The 25,100-nt window shown below is 39.3% G+C and overlaps 1 protein-coding gene across 1 annotated transcript in view; it reads left to right on the forward strand.

Moving 5' to 3' along the window:
* Positions 1 to 6,622: 6,622 nt before the first annotated feature.
* The window catches only part of LOC124257961 (neuropeptide FF receptor 2-like), a 76,885-nt gene continuing 58,407 nt past the window's right edge, over positions 6,623 to 25,100 (forward strand). Inside the window, exon 1 of the mRNA XM_046692035.1 lies at positions 6,623 to 6,736. The gene's annotated coding sequence lies outside the window, so the exon portion shown is untranslated. The remainder of the gene's footprint in view (positions 6,737 to 25,100) is intronic.

Raw genomic sequence — 25,100 nt, forward strand, 5'->3', positions numbered from 1 at the left:
AAATAAACATACCTGATACCGTATCTAGGTTTAATATTTAGTTTAACAAAGCAGTAAAAGATGTGAGGTTTACTTATATAAGTCAAGTGACCTCATACAATGCTGCGATTCATGTTTTCCTTAATGTGCACTAATATTACCTATTGATGACAGAGCGACCACGAAGGGCAACGGAGGACCATGTGAACCCTTATCAGTCGGTGACCAATACAGCTGCACACGAACAAAGATGCTGAATGCCCTATTAACACATATACACTGATAACTGGTTTAGTGGGTCGCGCTGGTTGTTTGTAGTTTCATTGTATAGCTCATTATATAGGAAAAGTGGACGGTTAGAAAGCTGAAGTCATCTCTCTTGTCATACGACCTTTTGGAAAGATTTTTGTCACTCTTACTTTTATGCATGGATAGATCGAAAGAAAAAGACCGATAAAACGGTTTCACTTATCTCTCTTATTTCAGTCTCAGGTCGGTAGATCAGTGGAAGTAATGAGGCTATTTGACCATTACTGAACGATATCAGGTCATGGACACATATAAAGTTTGTATAATAACAAGTTAAATTCCCTTGTTTCCATTTTCCCAATCTTAGAAATGAACACATGAACAAGAAGGATAGCACAGTTAGTGCTTTTGGGGATGCCAACTTATTGCCCATATGTCCAGAACCTTTCCTCATGAACATTTTACAATAGCTAGACTAACAATGAGGATGGTTTCCCGCCCACCCAGCGTAATTATAAAGTTAAATGAACTTAATTGGGCACCAATTATGTATGTCAATTCTGGTTCTTTACGAGGTTATAAGACATATAGTCCTGGGTCACTGAATCGTTAACGTATTAGCACACTAGGTCACTTGACCACTTGCCTTTCTAGGTCAATTTACTATTTGGCTGGTAAGCATTACTTTTGCCAGAAATAAAGGACACCCGTCAGATATCGTTTAAAACTAAACTTTTAATCGATCTTATCCTCATTTTGAGTTTCAGCTTACTCAGATTTGTAGGCATGTTTAACAGATTAACCTGCTTCTTCCCATGAGATGCATCATGCGTCGGGACTGATAAGATCGCCTGTCCACACCATTCCTTGTAGATACACTTAGATGCGCCATGCTTCCCGTAGGACGCGACCCTGCTTTGGGAATGCATTAATGTGTTTTTGGTGCTTGACTTCAACAGACTGTGCTAACCACATATTGTAAGCTACAAGCTACATAAACACGTGCATGGTTCCAGGAACTTACTGTCTAGGGAGGTGAGGTGAAATTGGTGTCGTGCTTGAGTATCATAAACGTGCACGTGCATGGTTCCAGGAACTCAAGCTGTCTATTGAGCCCACTGAGTGCAGTGAAGCATGAATACCCCACTCAGACACAGTATACTGACTCCGAGCCGACGCCTTGTTGAACCCATTAATGCCGAACACCAGGCAACGTCTTTTGGTATGAAGCGGTCGGGGATCAAACCCGCGACCTTCCGCTCTCGATCCTTGTACTGCACCACTCATCCTATGGAAGTAATATCAACTTCATATGGAATAATACAATTTTGGTTTGGTTTGTTGTTCAACGCCGCACTCAGCAATATTACAGCTGAATGGCGGTGGTCTGTAAATAATCGAGTTTGGACCAGCCAATCCAGTGATCAATATCATGATCTACGCAATTGGGATACGATGACATATTTCAACCAAATAAGCGAGCCTGGCCACCCGATCCAGTTTGTCGCCTCTTACGACAAGCATGGGTTACTGAAGAACAGTTCTAACCCGGTTCTTCACGGGTGAATGTGGATATAGTTGAAGTGGTGTAGGCATAATCTGCATGTTTAGAAAGACATGCAAACAACTGTTTCTTTTAATTCAAACGGGTTCGTTTCATAAAGTACAGAGCATTTAAATTTACTATCGATAACAAAGACATCGTAAAAGATGTTTATTCGAAATGATAAAAATATAATGCGTTTCGCTGAAGACCATTTTTGTGTATTTCATCTCAATCGATCTTTTGCTTTCTTTAGTTTAAACCCTCAGTATCAAAGTCGATGTGTCTGTCAGTGTGTAGATACTCAAAGCTCTGGGTTAAAAATACAGAGATTGAATTTTATATTTGTCACGATTCTGATATTTACCTAGACAAAATTCACCTACTCGACTAGCTCGAATATCTTAAAGAATCAGAAAACAGTGCACAAATCAGTTAATGTATTAAGTCACTTTAAATAACTGCGCAAATCATTTCAGAAGAAATTGGACAAGAGGGGAATAATTTCACGAAAAGATAATCGATCTTAGGGCAGTCTAGTCCACGGATACGATTTTGCAGATCCATCGAAGGTGATCTCAAGAAGATAACTTTACTTTTCAGGGGTGTGGGTGGGGGTTGTTGGGTGATACACTGCAGTGACTGGTGATATTGATTTAGAACAATGTTTGATATGTTATGGTACTGCGATCACATTTCTGTGTGTTCAAACTCTCATGAGGATATGCAGGTGTGTTCCACTCACGTATTCTGTGAGTGCGTGGTTGTGGTTTTAACGCCGGTTTCATCCATAATTTATCAGTACTACGGCGGGGGACAAAGCAAAATTAGCTTCACCTGTTATGGCCTTGTGAGTGGACCGAACCCGGGCCTTCGAAGTTACCAACGATCGCTTAAACCACAAGGGTACCCGTAAGCACCTATATACATGAACAATGGGGTCAGCATTCAGGTAGTTGATCAAGCACAGGTGTTTAATGAAGACGTTTCAGAGTCTATGAACGTGTTTTTCACTTTGATTCTGTCAGGTCATGCCATTATAGACGCTGAGGGTAAAGTCAGCGCAGTAGTGTTATTCCAGCAATACCACGGACACCAGAAACAGACTTTACACATTGTTCCCTGTGGGGAATCGAACTCGGCTCTTCAGCGTGACGAGTGAACGCTTTAATCACAAGACTACCCAAACCTCCCCTTTGGCCGTCCTGTAGAATCGGACCTTTATGACCTCAAGTACATAGCTTTTGTGCAAAAGGATTATCAAATTGCTCCCACTCTAAGACATCGCCTCCAAAAGATCAACGAGTATGCAGAGCAATGCCCAACTCTGAGCCTTTAGATTCCTGCAGTCCATATCACAGCGATGGCAGTACAACGTGACTCATCGATATCATTACAAGTCCTCTAACATGCCTGAGACTACACTCAACAAAAATATCTGCGAGGGTGCTATAATCGCATCTCATATGATAAGTGAGTGAGTTTGGTTTTCCGTCGCTTGTAGCAATATTCCATCAATATCACAGCTGGGCACACCAGGAATGGGTTTCACACATATACCCATGTGGGGAATCGAACACGGGCCTTCGGCGTAACGACCAAACGCTTTAACCACTGGGGCTACCCCACCGCCCCAATATGCAAAGTAACAAACACAAACCCGAAAGCTACAATCCCGATGTACAGTAACTGTAGCTCATCCCGACGACACCAGGTGTTTACGCTTGTTTTACCCAAATAGTCATTTCAAACTCCAGAAAATCGTACAGTAAACAGCGTGTTGCCAAGGTAACCGTTACTTACGCTCTCATGGCTCAGATCACACAACCTCATCCAATGGGCATTAAACGGTAGAATACCTTTCAATACCACACGCTTGCCAGAGGAGTTGTTTGTGTGCATGCCATTGTACACAGAAGACATGGGCTTTTGTTTATGTCATTTCGTCTCGTCCACATTCAATCGTGTACATGCTCGTAGTGAAATAATCGGAATATCTTTGGCTGAAACTGATATTCTAACTGTCTGGCCATTACTACTAGTCCACAGATGACCACTGCTCACACTGGACAACAACCCTTGAAGCCATCCAAACAATGGCAATCTTCCGTAGATATAAGGGATGGGGAGTGGTGGGTTTACTGGCTGAAATATATTTTGTCTTGCTTCATCCCGCTGCACATTGTGGATGTCTTGACAAAACACGTGAATAATGATCAAACAGTTCTCCCCCTTTCACTGTCATACGTTTTGTAGAAGTGGTTTGAAATACATCCTGTCTCTATACAAACGAGCAATGCAGCTTACTGTTCTGTTATATATGCATTTATGATGTATAGATCTATGATGGACGTATACATGGCCATCACCCAGACACACATCCATAACGATCGCCTCTCTGGTACAGCGCCGTTAAACTAAAACATAAACAACACAAAACCGAGAATATCAAATACAATGCTGCATATGTCTGTCTCACAAAACTGAATTTAAAGAAACTGACCTTCAGATCAAGCAGAACCACAACATGTTCTACTGAGTTACCAAAATGGATGGTCTTGTATGGCGCCAACTGACAGGAACTGACAGAGTGCCTCCCAAAGGTTATAAGCTCCATTAGTTGCTCAGTGATCGCTGTATTTATCCGTCCAGGTGAAAATAGACAAAGGAACCTTCGTGTAGGTTGCGATGAACCACAATGCATTCTTGTATAAAGAGAGGTATGTTAAATGAGGCGTGAGGACAAGGTGAGGTCTAGGAATTACCCAACCGGTTAAGCCGGGACAGGAAAAACAGGAAATGAAATGAGTGTGAGATAACTGAGATGATCACATAGGATCATTCAGACCAGATGGAACACATCCATAGAAAACGGTATCCTGTGTTGGTATCTATCTTGAGCTTGTGATAACCAAACTGATCATATAGGATTGTTCAGACCAGATGGAACACACACAAAAACTTTAACCTAAACCTACATCTGTGTTGGTACCTATCTTGAGATTGTGATAAGCAATTCGCTCGTCACGCCTACATCGGTACAATATGTGTCCATGTCTGGTGTACCCAGCCGTGATATTATTTCATGGAATATTCCTATAAGCTACGTAAAACTAAACTCATTCACTATATCCGCACAACTATGAAAACACTGATATTCTTATATTCTGTCGAAAAAAGAGCTGTACTAACTGTTGAGTAGTGAGTGATTTCGTGAGCGACTTTCTACGCCGCTTACGTTTTGTCAATATTTTAGCAATATCACGGCAGGGGACATCAGAAACTGGCTTCACACATTGTTTCCATGTGAGGATGAGCGTGACGAGCGAACGCTTTAACCACTAGGCTACCCCACCGCGCCATTCTGGGTAATGCCATAGTATAGCTGCTATATAAGAGGCCTGTAAATTAATCGACTCTGGACCCCCAGCTGCTGAAAGTATCAAAACAATTGGTCCAGATCCACAAAGCAATTTTGGTGCTAGGACTATCGTAGGCCAATGTCAATATATCGGAGTTATGATCTCCTTAGCGCTACGATCGCGTTGTGGAACGGGGCCCTGAGGACTGCTGCTGATGTTTTCACTAATTGGTCTGCCTGGTCCAGAGTTGGCCCCAGTGTCCCTGAGGATGTACAGTCTTCTTTGTCCTTACAGCGTCTATGCTTCATAATTTCAAGTTCGCATAGCATCTGTCCTTGTACTTGCAACAACCCGTAAAGATCCGGATTAGAACTATGGCAACCCATGATTGTCGTAAGAGGCGACAAACGAGATCGGGCGGTTAGGCCCGCTGACTTGGTTGACACATATCATCGTATCCCGTACATCGATGCTCATGCTGTTGATAACTGGATTGTCTGGTCCAGACTCGATAATTTACAGACCGCCGCTGGAATATTGTGTGCGGTGTTAAACAACAAATCAACCAACCAACCAACCAACCTTGTACTGCATCAAAATGAGACAGTGTCTTGTTCAACGTCACACTCGACCATATTTCAGCAATAAATGAGCGGCCTGTGCATGATCGGGCCGAGACGCGAAAATTCAGTGATTTTCATCATGAGCATCAATCAATCGAATTGAGATACGATACATCGACTAAGTCTGACTATTAGACCCACCTAGACAGGCTTGGGTTACCGTACCTGAAGGCTTATATTAACCCTGATTTTCACCAATGATCCATATATATCAACTTCCAGTGGTTAAAAAGTTTACTGCCCTGATATTACTACAGATTCTTACAAAACATTCTTTTGGAAAATTGATTCATGTGGCGTTCGTGATTAAACGCTGTGACGTCATATATAATGCAACATACCCGATCCTTCCATTTCCTTGAGTTCCTTTGAAACTGATGCAAATTCTACCTCTTAGCTCAATCGAATACAGAAAATGTCAATTTTCCATTCAATAGTGGCCCAAATCGTAATGTTGTAAAGATCACGACCGCTGAATGATGGCCCCGATTGCAGCACAACCACAACTGAACGTCGATCATCCCATCACGACAACTTCAGCAAACTATTCAGGTACTTAACCCCTTTGATGCTAAATCGGACGTGGAAATCAGAATGGTCAGTCCTCTCCCAGTGCTTTTTCATGTAATCCAAAATCGAAATATCCTGTTCAAACAAGGAATCTAAATATTATTTACCAAATCAACAAGAACTATAATCACTTCCACCTTGTACTAGCAGATAATGTGATAAGAAATATCTTTATCAGCGCTGGAAGTCTACATAGAGGAGATTGGTTAGGTGTGAAAGATGACGGCAGTGCCAGCCAATGAGTAGAGCCCTGCACCGAAGTCAAGTCCATTGATCGCCAGCGAGAAGAATGAAGCACGCATCTGCCTATGTTGTCGGTTTGTGTAGATGTTGTGCCGATCATCTCACTTCGACAGACGCAGCTAACGTGCTGTGGGATATAGGAGCTTTCGCAGAGGATACGGATTTATGTAAGTGTGTCCGTTTTTTGTTATTTCTTTTAATATTGGAACACAGGAATCGGTTTCCTCATCAGTGAACTCGTTTGCCTGTTTTTCAATTTCATTTATTAAATAATTCTTTGTCATGAAAAAGTTGGAATGTGTTTGGAGGAAATGTTCGTTTGAAAGTCATAATTGGTATTGTCTATAACTTTTACAAATGAGTATGTGTTACATAGGATACAAATAATATTGACAATTTCATGGTATTCGAATTGAAGATTGATTGCTGCTTGGTAATATTTATTTACCATACCCTCTTTGAATGAAAAAGTGTTCACCTTATTTGAACCACAATCTGGTTATGAGGTATTGCCTAGTGACTACTACCATTTCATATCTACATTGCTGGGTTTTTTCAAAACATCATCATCACCATCATCATCATTATCATCATCATCATCATCAGTGCATGGTTAGTACGTACATTCTTCTAGGAACTACACTAAAATGAGTCGCCACCCACATATTCTGGTACAACTCAACGTCAAGACGCAAACGTGTATCGAACGCTTCTGTATAGTCATTGGTAAGATGTACACCCAGTCCTTTGTTTCTGTGGCATTCCTGACTGACAGTCAGGCAAGAATTGAGGTAATCTAAATAGTAGCAGTTCTTGTCCCTAAATGGATAATTCGTGTTGTCACTGATGTAATGAGCATGTCTAACTAGCACACTGACACAAGTGTGATATATGTGATTGTCATGAGACTAATTGAAGTACGATCAGAAAACTATGTGTGTCCTACGTTTCTTTGTCGTGGTATTGAGTAATCTGACACGGTGATATGCTGCATTGTGCAAATTCCATAGAAATTGTTATGCCATTTTCCAGCTTATGTACACCCTCAGTGCGCAGAGCTGATTTGATGCCGTAGAGCTTGGCACCCTAGTTGATAAAAACATGTCATCGTTATAGCAATATTGTATTGGCAAATGGAAGTGTGTACATTCCATGCGGTTGGCTTAAATGTGGCGCTGGAGTAGGCAAGTGGTCATCCCAGAGAGAGAGAGAGAGAGAGGGGGGGGGGGGAGAGAGGGAAGGAGAGAGAGGGAGAGTGAGAGGGAGACTGAGAGAGAGACTGACTGAGTTTGGTTTTACGCCGCTTTTAGCAATATTCCAGCAACATCACAGCGGGGGACACCAGAAATGGGCTTCACATATTGTACCCATGTGGGATTCGAACCCGGGTCTTCGGCGTGACGAGCCAACGCTTTAACCACTAGGCTACCCCACCGCCCCCTGAGAGAGAGACATACAGTTGATCACACATAACGTTAAGGCAACTACATCTTAACCTTGGTCGGCATTCTAGTAGTCTGTGAGTCAAAAATGAAAATGTTTCATTTTCAACTACATCTCTATGTGAGAGAGCCTCACCAGTGTATTTATAACTTCGATGACGTGAGTTCTAGGATGTGATTTCTTTGCCTAAGAAACACTTCACTAAATCATGCAGTTGACATTTACCTCATGCCATCCACAACCATAACAATAACGATGAAGCGGCAATAGGCAATAGCTTCCCGTGTGGATGTTACTGGGCTCACAATAGAAAGGCTCAAGGGTGGTCATCGTCTTTGAAGCGCTGAAATTCGCCGTTCATAGCTGCGTCCCTTGGGCGTGCCCGGATCCTATGATCGTGGGTTCGAGTCCCTCTGATTATGATTTTTGCCTTATCGGAACATAACTCATGTTAATAAGGCCACTTACATGGCGCTGGACTCCATGTCGCACGGGCTTGCTCTAAGCGCATAGGTACAACTTCATTGACATTATTACCCCGGATAGCCCTTAGCTGCTATAGACTAGTCAAGTATTGCAAGGGATTATTTAAACTATAGGTGGGCAAGCCTCTGTCATCTCACATTTCATCAAAATACGTAGAAAAAACTAATACTGATAATAATGAACATTTATAAAGCATCAGTATCCACGCACTTATGCATGCTCAAAGCCATTATTACTAGGACACTATTACCCTGGTTACTCCAAGGTGTCTGTGAGGCGCTAGAAGGTTAATAGTCATATGACTTATCCCACATGGTACTCATTCACTGCTGGGTGAGCAGAGGCAGTTTTGAACAAATTCACCTGCCTAAAGTGTGACCACATGTGTCACGTGGGGCAGGACTGAAGTCCAAGGAACTCTCTGGAGCCAATCTACCAAACACGGTCACCGTCCCAAGGACTCTCCGTGATCAACGTTGCTTAACGTCAATATATTTATGACGTAGGCTCCATGCAATCTTAATGTCTATGACACATCATTTCCAAATTTCATCCCACCCACAAGCTAACACACAGTGATATACCAAAAGTATACTTCAAAGTGGCGTTAATCCCCAGCAAAATGCACGCAGTTCGGATGTGTGGCCTTCACAACCCCTGTCTGAGAGACGGTCGTTGCGAGAAAGACAGTTCTATCTCCTCTCAATGGCTGACAACAATCTCAAGCCACCATCCCAATCCTTCAGCAACTACCTAAATGATTGCTTCGTAAAGTGACATGTAACCTAAAACCACAACCATGCTCCGTAACATGAATAAATACATGTATAGCATATAAGCGTTGTAAGCTATCACTGATAGCCCAGAGGAAATGATCAAAGTGCTGGCGTGGCATGGCTGTCTTATCCTGTCCCGATAAGGATTTGCATTTTGCGTGAGCATTTCCCTCTGGACCTATACGTTACTTCATGGTATGCTTTGCATTAGACGCATTGTTTGTTTCAGAAAAACAGTTAGTCTTCAAAAGAGGATACAGTGTTCGGGTAATAGGTTCAAAGCCGATATACACAAACAAACTATTCCGGTGATGTGTGTATCCATCCCCTTGCCGCCTTGCCATCACAGTGCACAAGAAACATGTTCAGGAACAGAGATCGTACGATAGCATTGTTATCATCACAACAGAGGACTAAACTGACTCTGTTTCGCTAGTTACTAGGATTATTAGGTCGAGCTTGTCAGACACATACAAAATATTGATGTTTTAGTCAAGCAACGAGCTGCACCTTTTATGTTAACTTGATGTCATCCACTGATAAATCACACAGAGCATCTTATCTTGGGGTGACATATCTTTCAAATGAAACGCGTATGAGGTAAAGAATCCTAATGGAGGTCGGTAGGTTATCAAAGCTTTCATCATTTTAATGCATTTTCGTTCATTTAAGGATGACACGAACACACAATGTTTATAGATAGCTGTTGCAGGTTGTTCTTGTTTTACAAAAAGAAGGAGAAATGTTGTTGTTTTTAATCCTACATCAGAATACCTCCAGTTGATTCATGTGTCATTTGCAGTAATTCATAGCTGAAGCAGATCGATGGCACGGGTTTCCAAATGTTCTCAGCAGGTATCTTTCCCCCTTATCTGATGAAAGGGAGAGTCAGTTAGAAAGGAAATTTATCGCTGTGTGATTTCCCGTCCTCCTGATCCACCCACTTGGACCTGAGCGTGCTCCTGGTGACCTGTCTGCGACAGACGATTCCGAACAAAACGATTACAGATCGTCATACAAAGTCGGCCTTTGTCACAGTGGGTGTACTTGCTTTGAATGGAACTTCGGCTTTATTTGACATTATGTGCTCACGGCATTTTTTCCTTTTTGTGTGTATTAGTGTCGTCATGAGCAATAGCTAACGTCCGAGCATTTATGCTCCCCCATACGCTCTTTTAAAACTATAAATTATTCAAGGTGTGTTACAACAGTTCCAAAACAACTTACTGGGTTCGTATTCTGTAATTCGAAACCAAATGTAGTTACTGTATATTGCCTTTGAACCAGCGTTCGAAATAGCTGTTGGCCCGCTTGCCAAATGCTAGTTGATTGTGAATCGGGCCAGTAACATATTGTTAAAGCTATCCCGACTGACGAGCTTAAAATCTCAGATAATTTGTTCTGCATTTAATGTACATGAATATGATAAAGTCAACCAGTAATCCTTAGGTGTTAATTCAAATGTCCGTCCGCAAAAGTTTCGTGATATTATTATCTCGTTGTCTCACGAAGATCGTTATATAAAAATGTTAAAAGCGTTACGCAAAAGAGGTTTGGAACCATTACAATACAAATGTAACCTTTAACTTGATTGTGTTTGTTTGTATGTATGTGTGTGTGTGTGTGTGTGTGTATGTGTGTATGTATGTATGTATGTATGTATGTATGTATGTATGTATGTATGTATGTATGTATGTATGTATGTATGTATGTATGTATGTATGTATGTATGTATGTATGTATGTATGTATGTATGTATGTATGTATGTGTAATACTATGTATGTATGTATGTATGTATGTATGTATGTATGTATGTATGTATGTATGTATGTATGTATGTATGTATGTATGTATGTATGTATGTATGTATGTATGTATGTATGTATGTATGTATGTATATGTATGTATGTATGTATGTATGTATGTATGTCTGTGTGTGTGTGTGTGTATGTATGTATGTTTTGATGGATGGATATATCGATGTACGTATGTATGTATGTATGTATGTATGTATGTATGTATGTATGTATGTATGTATGTATGTATGTATGTGTAATAATATGTATGTATGTATATGTAATACTATGTATTATGTATGTATGTATGTATGTATGTATGTATGTATGTATGTATGTATGTATGTATGTATGTATGTATGTATGTATGTATGTATGTATGTATGTATGTATGTATGTATGTATGTATGTATGTATGTTTGTGTATGTATGTATGTATGTATGTATGTATGTATGTATGTATGTATGTATGTATGTATGTATGTATGTATGTATGTATGTATGTATGTATGTATGTATGTATGTATGTATGTATGTGTCGATGTATGTATGTATCGATGTATGTATGTATCGATGTATGTATGTATCGATGTATGTGTGTATCGATGTATGTATCGTATGTATGTATGTATGTATGTATGTATGTATGTATGTATGTATGTATGCATGTGCGTGCGTTCGTGTGTATGTATGCGTGCATGCATGTATGTATATATATGCTTCCCCCTGAAGATAAGAATTACTTCGTGAATTTCTCCATCCATGTACCACTCTACACTGCTGAACTTGGCATCTTCATAAACAAAACGTACTTGTTATAATTGCCCTAGAAGCGTTGCTGTGTGAATTAATATTTGCACCAAACAGTTGCAGCTATTAGCCTTATGGTCTAAACAACTTGCACATTGGCTGGGACTAATTCGTTATTGCTTGGAAGCGCCAGGTAAACCCAACCGAGCTCGGTTGCCTTTGTGAGCATCTGGTTTTACTTATTTGTACCTGGTGTTGCTATTCCGTCGTGTGGACTGCATTCCTGGTGCCTTGTGTGCGTATACCGATGCTTATACTCTTCTTATTTAAGTAAAAACGAGTGTACTTATGCGAATTCCTCTTTGTATGGACAAGTTATACCGAGTGTGACATGTCTCCTGTCATTGCGTTCCAGGCATGACAGTGAGCTGAAAAGGATTAATTAGAAGAGATCGTTACTATAGCATATAACGATGAAACTGCAGAAAAACAGACACCAGCAAGCCTTTCGTCAGCTGGATTGCTTTAAGCAATTGTGATACTTTCGATACCCTTAAGGTTGGGAAATATAGATCGTGCAAACCGTCGATGTCGGGGACGGTCGTAAACGTCGATGTCGGGAACGGTCGTTTGAAAAGAAACATCTGTTTTATATCAAATGCACTCTGTGGGCATATTTATGTTGACAAAGCATTAAGGAAATATCTTTCGTATGAGATCATGTGATATGGCAACTTTAAATAGTCTGCTGTATTCGGCGTAAGGGTAACCCTTTAGTCAAAGGCATCGCTGTGCAGTCCTATGAATATCTGAAAGCCGACTGAAAACCACTGCTTTTCTTTTCTGCAGGTCCTTATGGCCGACAGCTTTTTCATCCCCAATAACTAAGTTCTTCACATGGATGTTGATTTTGTTAAATGAAGAATAGTCAGTCACTAGAGTTAAATTAAACTCTTTCACTCAGTTTGTTAGTTGTCACATGTTTTGTTTTCTGAGAATTACTTAATTTGTACCTAAAATATAGGGCCTACACATTCTAATCTGGACCCACAACTTTTTATGGTTCTGGGTCCTTAGGGCCTGCAGTTTTTCAGGGTTAAGGGCAATTACTGCATACGGTCGTCTCCCAATTGCGTTGGTCGATGTTTATGATGTCAATTAATGGACTGTATTTGGCAATCCACCAATGTATAGCTGTAATACGGCGATAAAGAATATACAAGCAAAACCGGATTTGGTACAGCTTCACCAGGGTCCATGTTCGTCATCTAACATCTACCTTCAAAGAAATATACTGTGTCTATCTGATTCATATAACCATATTGTATTGTCCAAATAGTGCTATTAGTTTTAACTTTCCACACTAGTTTTAGTTGTAATTTTGATGTTCTAGTTGTTTTACTGTCCTTCGTAGACAGGTTTTTATCATATACACATATTCTATTTCAATGTCAAATATGTTCTCGTCACGATATGGCTGAGATATTGCCGATGTGACGTTGAATATTAACTCACTAACTCATATCATCATATCAGAGCAACTGCGTAGACTGGGATAGTTAATCAACGTATGTCAATAACCATACATTATAATATTCATCACGAACACCTGGTATCATCACTATTTGCATTAATCCATTAACAGATACACGTAATACAGCCAGATTCGTATTAAAATCGACTTTTTATGACTACAGAAATGTTTTTTGTCTCTTTTATTCCAATTCGAATGATGCCGTCACGGTTTAAATGACAAATTAGTTATAACGTTGTCTACTTGTCCGAACTAAAATTCCTTACATTTACATATTCCAGTGTATGACATATACCGTCATGTAAAAATAGCATGTTAAGGGAATATGCTATTTGCCACATAACATGTTAAACTGTTTCACATAACACCAGTAACGAACAACAGCGAACACGTCTTGAAAACATGCATGCAAGTGTTTCAGCGCCACCATGGTGTGAGGCATAGCCATCTCAATTCAATTACTGGAAAACAGCAAAGTTGATTAAACGCAAGTTGTGTCTTAATAACATGTAGTGAGAGAAATGAGCTAATGTATTGATACATCGGAGTGAGCGTTTGAACCCAACAACTCTTGCTTGTAATACGATTGAACCCTAGTATTCATATCATAGAGTTTCGTAGGGACGGTGGGTAGCCTAGTGGATAACGTGTTCGCCCGTCACGCCGTACGTGGCCCATGTTCGATTCCCCACATGGGTATTATGTGTGAAGCCCATTTTTGGTGTCCGTGATATTGCTGGAATATTGCTAAAAGCGGCGTAAAACCCAACTCACTCACTCACTCACTAAATAACGTAGATTGTTGCTCATAGTTTCAATACCTGGTTTGTTTGAGAAGACTCTATGCATATAGCCCGCTGTCAAATACCATAAAATAGCAGAGTGTGACATTAAACAACAAACGAAAATAGATATTTTCAACATCATTAATAAAATAGAATGCTTCACATCATACATGTACACCTAATACACAATGTCATAGTTCCGAAAACATCATGCTCATTATTCTAAAGTTTACTTATGAAAATGTCAATTTACACTCAATATACGTCAATGGAGTTATTTGTGCTTCTAAGTTTACTTATTCTTCCTGTTACAACAAGATAATAATGTTTCTGGAAAATTTCTTTTCTTAAATAAATATGTCTGTGGCAGATTTTCAATTTACATTCCAGATACGTCAATGGTAACACTGAAACATTTGAACGGTAGCTTTCATAGAAACAGCAATAAGGAAGACTTACCCTTTCCATTAGCTAGTAGTATATACGTCATGTCTGATTTTAGCTTGAAATATACCGTCTTATTTATGGAAGTTTTAGGATTCACATATACCAATCCATAAACGTGACGGGGAAATGTAAACTGTGAGTACAACGTCAAAAGATGATACATTACTGCATTGCTGATTTGAAATACGAGTAAAAGTAGACTTTAAGAACGTTACACGGTTTTTCAAAATCCGTTTAGTATGAAACTGACCAATTGAAATGCTATTGCATGAGTGTATATGTGGGAGGGGGCGGGGGCTTTTTTCATTCGTTTTACCCCAAAATACTTTGTTTGCTAGACTTGCAAATGTTTTGTTGGAAGGCCGAAAAGATAACGTTTCTAACAATCTGATAAGTCATACCGACCGCCTGAGAATATGTTTGGCTTCTCATTTAGCTTGTTTACATTGGGCTTTGATTCAAGGCGAGGCGTGTACTTTTTATGGTTTCTGTCAGCACATTATGTACTAATCCCGTCTAGATCAAGACATAAGCCAACTGTGTGCAGCAATTAGTCACGTCACATGCAGTTAGCGTTCTCCTCATGTCATGGTGTTCTTAACGTAACGGTAACCTATATATCGTGATAGCTAACATCTGCTCATGTTGACTTGAGGTTCTACGGCATACGCATTTAATGTATCCATCTGAATGTTAGTAAGTCATTGAAAGTGTATTACAGAGTGACTAGACCCGTGAAGGTTATGGGTAAAATTGGTCTTCAGCAACCATGCTAGCCGTGAGGATCCACTAACCAGATTGGATGGTCAGGTTCGCTGTCTTGGTTGACACATGTCATTGCATCCCAATTGCGTAGATAGACGCTCATGTTCTTGATCACTGGACTCCAGACTCGATTATTTACAGACCGCCGCCATATAGCTGGAATATTGCTGAGTACTGCGTTAAACAACAAACCAAACCAAAACTGTATTATTTCCATATTGCAGGCGCAAACTTCAACAGAAACAGATCCTGGAACCATACACGTGTTTATGAACTCACGCACCGCTAGTCCACAATGTGTGTAGCCTTTAACATGTGGTGAGCACAGTCTGTTGAAGCGAAGCACCAAAAACACATTAATGCATTCCCAAAGCAGGGTCGCGTCACGGTCCTACGGGAAGCATGGCGCATCTAAGTGTATCTACAAGGAATGGTGTGGACAGGTGGTCTTTGCAAGAATATGTCGGCTGCAGTCCCGTCGTATGATGCATCACATGAGAGTGAGTGAGTTATTATTTAACGTCACATCGGCAATATTTCAGCCATATCGTGACGAGAACATATGTGACATTGAAATGGAATAGATATATATATATAAAAACCTGTCGACGAAGGACAGTAAAACAACTAGAATATCACAATTACAACTAAAACTAGTGTGGAAAATTTAACCTAATAGCACTATTTGGACAATACAATATAAAAACTGGCTATAGATCGCCAACAACTGAAGGTAGATCACCAAATTAGGGACCATGGGTATCACATGGGAAGAAACAGGTAGATCTACTAAAATATCTACAGTACCAGTCAGAGTGAACTGAAACTCAAAATATGGATTAGATATAGAGCCATAAAAATAGATTTAAACATCTATACCTGGCAGGTGTCTTCTATTTTTTAACAAAAACTGCAGAATTGCCTGAGTGAAGTTGCTGTTTGGCATTATAGTCAGCAATGGAGCTTAGTTTGAGCAAGGCAAACCTGCAGCGACAGCTTGAGGACAGTCGTCGCCGTCGGTCCGATGGCGCATCAAACCTAGTCTTCCAGAATCCCCGTTTCGTTTCAGATTTCCCAGGCCTATGTCACCAGGCAAATATGCACTTTACCTGTGGCTGTTAACATATTTCTGAGCGCCACTACTGCGAGTTTCAAAGCTCGAGTAATACCCAAGCATACTGATCATAAGTTCAGACCAACAGAACACAATAAGAAGCCCTTCTAGTATTGTCACTGATTGATATATGCTCATGACGAACTCGAAATAATACAATGGACATGTTTCAATGGAAATGTATCAATTTGCATATGGATATTGTTTTCGTCGCGTTTTTGTTGTAAAGAAATATTACACTGGCGTAGAGAAGAGTGCAGCCGATATTTTGAGCCCGTACGGTTTGATTGTGTCATTCTGATTAGAATTAGTTCATCACATACCATGATGAAAGACTTAGTGGTAATCATTAATGGTAAAGCGCGCTACCACGTCGGTCAGCCTTTGTCTTGGACTGCTACCTGTCACATATTGTCACAGTTCACAAGCCTTTTTATCTTATTGTGTAAGTTAATCTTCGGCAGAAACATGACACTGTATATCCTAAAGTTTACTTATCATAATCTCCGTTTACGCTCAATATGCGCCAAAAGATATGTGTACATTCAAATTAGTTATTCTTCCTGTCTCAGAAAGATCGCATGGGTCTATGGGATATGATGGGTCAATGATATGGCAATCACAGTTTACTTATTATTCGTAAAAGAACACCCATTACGTGATCTCATCAGCTTGTTTACGGATCTTGATGAGGCGTGAACGCCATTTGTTATAGGAACATAAGACAATAATTCTGTGTGTTTTACCAGATCAGTGTATATGGGTATACGGTACAATACCTTCAGATAAGGCCATGGTTTCATGAGGCTTGCCATGATACAATGCTCACTTATTAGCATAAAAGGTTCGCCCTAATAATGATTTGTTGTTAGCCATCTCCACGACCAAATTGGGTGGCGGGGTAGCTTAGTGGTTCTCTCGTTACTACAAGTTCGATTCCTTACCCGTGTACAAAGTGTGAAACCCATTTCTGGCGTCCCTGTCGTGATATTGTTGCAATATTGGCAACATCGATGAAAGAAAAACCATACTCACGTGTTCACTTAGATCACAAAAGCCTCAGCTGTCGATTTAAAGAGATGTGTGAGTAAAGACGTTGAAAATAATTGTCCTTACATTTGTCAAGAGTCTCTATTAACTCTCCCATCTCGTTCGGATTGTTTGACAAGTAGTTTTGCTTTAGTTGATATTTCTTATGGTTATGGGAAGGATTTTGTCGGTGTTAATGTAATCTCATTCCTTTCCAAGTTTCCGAGGCATTATTTTTTCTTTCGTGTTATCGAAAGAAATGCAGTTCACATCAGTTTTTAGCAAAGGATCTAAATAGATTAAATAGTGACATATCAGATTGGAATAAATCACTTCCAACATACACACAAAACATTTTCTACTTGGAAAATGTGGTCCAAACTTGACAGAAGTTACAGTTTGCACATTGCCAGATGCCATGAGGCCTGGAATAAGAAGTACATGTAACAGCGCTAGCAGAAAGAAAAATACCAAGTCTTCCCTATCACAATATTCTTTTGTAGTTGATATGTTACGTGTAAATGGAATCATGATGAACGAAACTAGCTTTGTGAAGATGTGTAAGTTCTTTTGAACAGTGACGAACTCTTGACAAACAAACACGTGAGTCGTATGCAGTGTTCGTTAAGTGGGTTTCACAAGGAATTACAAAGTAATTACAAAATGACACATAGGTGCTAATTTTGTCCTTCTCTAATCCTTCAGGCAACTTTTACCAAAGGAAACTGCTGCAAAAAGAACAATCGTCTAAATTCGAGAACTTCCTGATCTTGTTTAAACCAATAATTAGAAGTGGTTCACTTGAGTCTCAAAACATGGCGCTTGGACAGAAAGAAGTCGATCAAGTTCTCCTCATTTCAGTTGAAGATGAAACAATGAATGAGTAACTTCTTTGTAGCATGGCCAATTACTCGTGAATTCGACCCTGGAGAGTGACAAGATGAGCGGGTTATTGACTTATGGTTGAGATTCGATTTTAAAATATACCCTTGTGTTTCTCCTGATTCATTAGCCAGTCTACTCTCCTCGTTTCTCTCGGACGGGTCAGACAGGGTGGACATTTGTCTTATCGATACGACAACAACATATAAAACTAGTTGTAGCACTCTAAAGTGATTATTAATTTGTAGAATGTGATTTGTGTGGATGATAACCTATATATTTGGGATAGTCTACACTGGTGCGATTATCTCAAAGAGGCGAACCTCTAAATTGATGTGAATATCGAAACAGGCGAATCTCTGCACTGATGTGAATATCTAAAGAGGTGAATCTTTAGATACATGATATCAAAGTGGATGTGAATATTTACCTTAATGTGGATATCAACATAGATGTATGAATGTCTGTTTTACAACGATTTTAAATACTACATTTACGTGAATTTGCGATAAAAGTTGCGATAACAGAAATTGTCTAGAATTATATACCTTACCATATTTACTTACGTAAATAATGTTTTCCTCCCATTATACGCCAAACAAAGTTCTGACAATGATACTTTTGCTGTAAGATTGTGTTTAAGGGTAAGAATTCTATGATGGCATATGTCAAACTGTCTAAGTATGACGTGCATACCATTCTTACATAGACATTAGTGAACGATTTCGTCTGGCATTAAATGCAGTCATAGTTTCAAATTCAGCTCAGTTACAATCGTTAGTTTGTCATCACCACATGTTCGTGTAGATTTCGCCAAAGCGGTAAACGTTTAAGACAAGTGTGATCTCCACCCCAAGGTCTGATCTGACCACTGTTCATAGTTACGGCTGCGTTTAGGGACCGAGTATAAATCACGAGTATAGCATGGGGAACTGTGCCGCACTGCGGAATTGTCAGTGTGTCGAATGGGAAAATGTCAATTTGAAAGTCGTGAAAGTAAAGTTACGAAGGAGACAATGGAAAGCAATTAGTTTCATTTTTTACTCGTGGAAAGGTTACAGCAACACTTTAAACATACGACAATATTTACGGTTCTTTGCACAAAAAGTTTCAACGTGATTCCCACTGTTTTGAAATTACGGCGTCCTTCATGAATGCGATACAAATAGGAAGAATTGGGTTAATTAAGTGGTATCCTATATACTACTAATACTTTAGCATCTCAGAATTCGTTGCCTGACATGTAAATGACTAAACAATTGACCCTCCTTCGGCGTAAGAAGTATGAAACAGTATTTGATTGCAGGCTTTTTACCAGATCAAGAGAAACCGCTATGTGGCTATAAGTCAGCATCAGAATAAATCTTGCAACTTAACGGCCATAAAGAGAGACGTGCCAATACGCTAGAATTTGGTACAGATGATTTAAATAGGTTGATGCAAGCTGCTTCAGCATGTTGTGAAGCGGCTGGGTAGACATTACTGTGTTGAATACTGTGATCTCCATGTGTGTGTTTGGATGTTGTTAAGGCGGCTTGGGAGGTTGGGGATTCAGCGCCAGACACCAAGAAGAACTCATTTCAGTTAAGCCTTCATGTCGCTTTTCGCTCCGAAGTATGATACTTAACCGTCATTACTACAGCACTCGGGGAACGCACGGCTCTAGCCTACTCCCTGTAGGGTACCAGTCTTGTTGAGAACCTGGAATTATTCTTAAGGCTACTTGTGTTGCGCGTTTGTAGTCGTTACGCTGTGATCGGAATGTATGTTTCCACAACCGCAGTGTGTTGTTGGTCGTTTTACTATGGTCATTAAGACCTTAAATAAGATGGACAGAAATACACCAAAGACAAGCAGATATGTTCATGATCACATAAATCGCGTTCGTCTGGATCGGCAAGATTAATTAAAACGAAAATAACACGTTATTGTTGTAACGCTTGCATGTACATTAATAAAATCGTGATTAAACGTTTGAATTATAAATAACAGCTGACGTCTAGTGCATTTATGTGTCTATTGAAGGCTTAATAGATCTTCTGTAGAAGTGTTATAATTATTTATTAATCACACCCATGGGGACTTTGGGTAGGTTTACAGGACCCTAGGAACCCATTGGACTACATGGATCGGATATTGAGACTTAGCTGACTGCAACGAGAAGCACAAAACATTTCCATAATTATTTGAAATCTCTGATGAAGGCACAGTCATTTGTGCGATTTGACTACATGTATATGAAAAGCATATGTTTATGAACCAGTATCAGTCATTGTCATATTATTAGTTGCTTAGATTGATTAATACGACGCTTAACAACAAAACAAAGAAATATTTCTTTACTTATATAAAAATATATGCAGAAATGGTTACATATCCTAACACGGTAACAAATTCAAACAGCAAAAAGGCCAGCACTTACTTGACAATATAGTGAATATTATACTTATATTACATCTACTGACGAGTAGATATGAATCATATCCTCATTTAATAGAACACGACAACGAACAGCATTTTGTAGCATGGCTATGGCTACTTATGCTATATTTACCCATGGTTGGTAGTGTCTCAGTATTTTGCAAACCCTAAGGACAAAGCATATTTTCCAGTATTGCTTGAAAAATGTGTTTTATTCATTTCATATAATAATAATAAGGGTACTTATATTGCGCAATACTCCATACCACAAAGGGGCATGCTCAAAGCGCGCACAAATGTTTAAAACAAACACATCAAAAAGTCATATGAATACCTCTCCCAACGAATAGAGTAAACGATCGGTCTCTAGCTTTCGTCTCATCCATACTTTAGACGCATACATTTAGACGCATCCATACTTATATAGTCATTACTTGGCCAACTGTTTATTGTTATCTACATTACAATGGGTGGCTGATTACAGTCACTCAGAAACTTGGGTTCGATTCCACACAGGGTATAGCAAAGGCCAGTTAAGTTCTCCTGTTTCCGTGGAGCTGGAAATCTGCATTCCACACGCAGGATCATCGAGTTGGACTGGTCCGAGGTTACTCTGTTCTTGAAAAATACTATGCATGTATGTGTGCGCCAGTTATCGTGTGGAGCTCATTTCTGTCATTAAACGATCTTTAGAAACGAAACGTTATTGCATGACTAAACCAAATCTTCGTTGCTGATTTTGTATTAATTTGGAACCAAGGTTATATCTGTCTTAGTTCTATCAAACCCAGTGGCAAAGAAGTACAACTCTTGTTTCGGAAGAAAAATGAAAACCAGATAACAGGTGAAAAAATTACTGTCATATAGTGCACATAGACTTAAGTGTCGTGATATCCTGCAAGAACTAACTGTCAGAATATATTCACAGACAATCCCTTGTTGGAAAAGTTTTCTTCCCGTTACTTGAGTAGAGCTGTTTGACGAAGTTTTGATGGCTAAAGGTTATTCAAAGTTTAAGTTAAACGTCTTGGACAGATTTTGATTGTGCCAATCCGAGCAGAAATTCCGATTTGCGTGTATAAAGAAACAGATCAGCAAGGATTGGAGCACGATTGACGCCGTTCGAAATGCTTACTTCTTGCCTATAGGTTATACATAATGAAGATCTGCATTAGATCTTTTTCAGTTGACTTTCGATGGCGTTTGCTTCCATTTTTGACAAGGCGTCCTGAACTTTTGATGATAGAGATGTAACAATATCCCTGATCCACTGTTCTAAGAATGAAGTTCTTCCTCCAGTTTGTACTGAGGGACAGTGGTGTAATTGAAAAGTCATATGGCAAAGGTTCAAGTACAATGTATCCGCTGACATTTTGGGATTCCACACGGTACAAATTCCATTTGTCTCAATACTTTTTATGATGTACAGTAATTAAATGTTACAGTAGAACCTCTGTCCGGGCGTCCGTGAATTGTTGGCTTTCATTATATGTTTAAAAGGATGACCAAGCCAATCGTTATAAGAATATCACTTAAGTGTCAGTATTTCAGACATTGTTTTTATCAATTGCTGATCGCTATAGGTCTTTCTTTTTTTCAGCAGCGTCTCTGTGATAAAACATGACATGCACTCGATATATTCGTACATATAATCATTATTGTGCTACTTGGAATAGAAATGAGTTACCTCATTCCCATCCACAGTGTTTCGCCGAAACCAATTTAATATCCGTTCTGTAAGCGAAACAACATAGGCTTGAAGAACCCTTTCTATATACCACATTTTTTTATAATGTAATATGACGTGCATTCCTTCAATAGAGGAAAGCTTTAATTTTAGGTTGTCTCACCGATGTTTTTGTTTGCTGTGTTTGAAGTCCGAAAAGTTGAAAATTCCGTAATTAGGCTGCGGTCGTTTAAAAAGACGTTGTGTACAACGGAGTGCTAACGTCAACATTCTAGAAACTTCAATTTATAAATATCCTGAAGTAAAACGGAAAATTTAAGGCTTCGTTCAGAAATAGAAAGAACTGCTTTTTCTGACCACACTGCAATATACTGCGGTGCATGTGTAATGAAAGGCATAATTGACCAAGACGTATTTAAAATTGCCATTTCTAAATTGAAAGCATGTCTATTACAAGTTAAATGCCTACTGACACGAGTGTAAAAGTTTATAGCGTGCACCATTTCAACTGTGGCATACGTCGGCAGAACATTAATAACGGCACATAAACTCGGGGATTCATTATTTTATATCAATCCATCATGAAAGACTCCTAAACTTGCCCACCTTCCTACTCACAAACCACGGATAATGTCGTTATATGAATCAAAGCAAAAGATGGTTTTCTTTTAAGCATCTATGGTTATATATATTCGCTAACAGGTCCCAGAAGAGAAAATGGGCGTGATTGACTTCCTGTTCGTATCATGTGAGGTATCTTGGGATTACTTGAGACGTGTTGCCGGACACACGTTGCAATTCTTAGTTTAGGGAATCCGGCATAAGTCATGAAATGGTTATCAATGCAGCCAATTCATGTCTTCATGTTGAAGAAAGGTTTGGCATGGCTTTTATGGTAATTCCTGGTTAGATAGGCGACTGCGTTTATTAAACGAGTCATTATTGTTGTATTCTTAACTGTAGGAAATACTATTTGTTGTCACGATTAATGCGTTTTGAATAGCATGTTCTCGAAAATACGATTGGATGAATCTTCTTTATTAGCACACTTTGGCTTCGGCCAGGAATGTAATGAATCTGATTATTTAGTATACATGAAGGTTTATTTTCAGTTACATTGACCTGTGTTTTTTATCTAAATCTAGCGTCTGCATGGAGATATGAAGGTCGGCGGTTCTATCCCTGACTGAGTCACACTGAAAAACGTTAAAAGATGGCGCTTGTTGATACCTTGCCTGACGGAATGTTTCATACTGTGGCATGGTATCTCAGTGGGCGAGCATTATAAAACCTGCTTTGGTCAACCACACACATACACGCATAATATACTGTTAATGTGAAACGTCAAGATCAGAAATAGCTAGTATCCATGATCCGACTCGACAAATTACATTTGGCATATACGGCATTAAAGTGGTTCAAATCATACTCAATGAAATCATGCAATATGCGTGAATTATTGCGAAAAATGAAAATAGAAAATAGCTTCAACGTGTGTCCTTAAGGTATACTGTCTGTTATTATATTAAATCACCACACGAATTGAGTTCGACTGGAGATTCTTTGCTGTAATATATGTATTCTTCTTCAGGAGTAATAATATCCTGTTCAAAAAGACACTTCGTAACAAAAAATCAAACTGATACTATCACCATAACAAGCAATTTTCAGAGATCTTCTTGGCTTATCTAGCTCTCTATTGCTGATGCATACAAATGCTTTCTTAACAAGCCTTGAAGATAACCATGATTGCGTGAGACCCAGCGGATATAAAGGATACCTTGGTCTGTTGCTTCAGCTTTAGGTTCTATTTGTCAATCTTGAGAGCATTCTGAGCCCTGCGAAATCCTAGCCTTAGAGCTCTGCTTAAATCCCTGGATTACGTGCTAATTGGATCGCTATGCCGTTTACGTAATCAGAAGGCGATGAGTTAGGGACAGCATCAATTCTAGCAGAAATGGAACTGGAAAAGACTAATTCTGACGTTTGCCAGTACTATTTAAATAGCAAGAAGTATAGATATGCATTTACGTGATTGATTGCGATGTAATTGGACATTCTCATATATGTATTATTAATGATATTGATATTTTACGTTTAGTTAATAACATTTTTCATATTTTCTAATAAATACTTAAATCCTTCTTGTGTCATGGAACTTATTATGTATTATTTGTTGATGTTTTCTTGGGTTTTTGTTTGTTTGTTTTTTTTTGTTGGTTTCGTTGGAATTCTTATGGGGGCACTGTGTTAGACATCGTCATGTCAATCAGTTTACTTTTTCATGGTGATTCAAGATGAAAATCGTCATCCAAAGAGATCGGAAATTGAATTTTTCAGACATTACATGTACTAACAGTGTACTGATGTCGTGCTAAAGGTTTGCCTACAGTACTTAATTAAGTACGTGTCTCTCAGTGCTATATTGTATTCTCAGTGTGAAATTGGAGGTCCTTCGCGTATGCCAGTCCACAAAAGGCATACACAAGAAGTCCCGTTGATTAGATCTCTGTTTCGAATATGATTTTATCATTGTAATTATATCTCTATTGATATCAAGACGGAAAATTGCTCTTATAACAAGATATTAATACCGCTTTTGATTAGTGCCAGTG

Source organism: Haliotis rubra, unplaced genomic scaffold (assembly GCF_003918875.1).
Source record: "Haliotis rubra isolate DU_JTF1 unplaced genomic scaffold, ASM391887v1 Scf679, whole genome shotgun sequence".
Classification (NCBI taxonomy): Eukaryota; Metazoa; Mollusca; class Gastropoda; order Lepetellida; family Haliotidae; genus Haliotis; species Haliotis rubra.